This window comes from Clupea harengus, chromosome 14 (genome assembly GCF_900700415.2).
Source record: "Clupea harengus chromosome 14, Ch_v2.0.2, whole genome shotgun sequence".
In the NCBI taxonomy this organism is placed as follows: Eukaryota; Metazoa; Chordata; class Actinopteri; order Clupeiformes; family Clupeidae; genus Clupea; species Clupea harengus.
In genome coordinates, this window is record NC_045165.1 from 3,307,804 (window position 1) to 3,310,303 (window position 2,500).

The window sequence follows — 2,500 nt, forward strand, 5'->3', positions numbered from 1 at the left end:
GAGCGGTCCTCAAGTACGGGGTCTAATGAGCTGGAAGAGGCAATGTTTCTTCTGCTTGACGAAGCACACACACACCAGCTGCCAGGTGCCTCGCGGTGAATAGCCATACACACACACACACACACACACACACACACACACACAGACACACACACACGGCTCTGGTGTGAAAGTGGGCAAGCATGCAGAAAGAGATTATGGCACGTTTTTTACACGCATTTTACACATTCTCCTGTAGGCTATGTGACATGTCTGGGTAATGCATGTAGTAGATTACTTAATAAAAAAAATGTTTTACACGTGCTCCTATAGGTTATACTGTATGTACGGGTGCATATAGCAGATTGCTTTATAAAATAATTGTTCTACATGTTCTGCTATAGGCTATATGTATGGGTAATGCATCTACCAGACTTCCTGGCAGTTTTGACTGGTATATGTGGGCGTAGCAGAAAGCTCTATCTAACTAAAGAGGCAGTTTTGAGTGGTATATGTGTACGTAGCAGAAAGCTCTATCTAACTAAAGGGGCAGTTTTGACTGGTATATGTGTACGTAGCAGAAAGGCCCTAAGTTAACTAACTAAAGAGGCAGTTTTGTCTGGTATATGTGGACGTAGCAGAAAGCTAACTAACTAATCTGGCAGTTTTGACTGGTATATGTGTACGTAGCAGAAAGGCCCTCACTAACTAAACTGGCAGTTTTGTCTGGTATATGTGGGAGTAGCAGAAAGGCCATAAGTTAACTAACTAACTAAAGAGGCAGTTGAGTGGTATATGTGGACGTAGCAGAAAGGTCCTAACTAACTAAACTGGCAGTTTTGACTGGTATATGTGGACGTAGCAGGAAGCTAACTTACTAAACTGGCAGTTTTGGCTGATATATGTGGACGTAGCAGAAAGCCCTCACTAACTAAACTGCTGCCAGGGCAGGAAGGAAGAGAGACTCCTGCAGCTGCAAGACTGTGGGGAAATCTAGGGCCCAATGACACACACACACACACACACACACACACACACACACACACATACTTACAACCCACACTCATACACACCAGCCACACACACACATTCCTCCATACACACACACACACACACATACTTACAACACACACTCATACACACCAGCCACACACACACACATTCCTCCATACACACACACACACACACACACACACACACACACACACTCTCAGTGGTGTCAGCGGAGGCCCTCAGCATATTGGCCCAAGAAGCACACACTGGAAAATTGCCTTGACCTCTGAGGTCACGGCGTGAACAGGGAGGGAAAAAATCCATACCATGAGACTGTGGACCTCGAGGCGCTCTGAGTAGCGCTGAGATCCGTGAGACTGTGGACCTCTAGGCGCTCTGAGACGCGCTGAAATGACAGGCAGACACGGGGACACGCAGTAACCTTCATGTGAGCAGCAAAGAGATGTTTCACCGCTCAAATGGGTCGGGTGGAAACAGCAAGATCGCCTCTCTACGATGAAACGCTCACCCTGTGATCAACATACTGGAAGGGTAACAAACATCTAACCCTGCTGATCAGACTAGGATCATCCATCCATCCATCCATCCATCCATCCATCCATCTAACCATCCATCTAACCCTGCTGATCAGACCAGGATCATTCATTCATTCATCCATCCATCTAACCCTGCTGATCAGACCAGGATCATTCATTCATTCATCCATCCATCTAACCCTGCTGATCAGACTAGGATCATTCATTCATCCATCAGAACACAACATCAGAGAGTTCCAAAAGAGGAACAGGAAGTGGGTTGTTTTCCCTCCCACATACTTCCTGCCTTTAAGGATGAAGCAGATCTCATGGGTGTAGAACCGATGGGTGATATTATACGCTGGAATATTTGGTACCAAACAAACACAGCTTTAGATCTGAGGCACCCATGTGCACGCCCACACACACACACACACACACACACACACACACACACACACACACACACACATATATATATATATATATACATATGTGTTTGAGATGTGCGCACACACACACACACACACACGCACACACACGTACACATACACAGACACACATATATATATATATATATATATATATATATATATATATATATATATATATATATATATATATATATATATACATATGTGTTTGAGATGTGCGCACACACACACACACACATATATATATATATACACATGTGTTTGAGATGTGCGTGCACACACACACACACACACACACACACAAATGTGATATATCTATGTAACAATAATTTAATTTCTCAGCCTGTAATCTTTGCCCTTAAGTGTCCTGCATTATAATAAAGAGCCCATGCATGATTCATAATTCCCTTTATTATGTTCCTCTGTGCAGCCTGCCTGGAGGCACAGTGTGTGTGTGTGTGTGTGTGTGTGTGTGTGTGTGTGTGTGTGTGTGTGTCTGTGTGTGTGTGTGTGTGTGTGTGTGTGTGTGTGTGTGTGTGTGTGTGTGTGTGTGGGTGG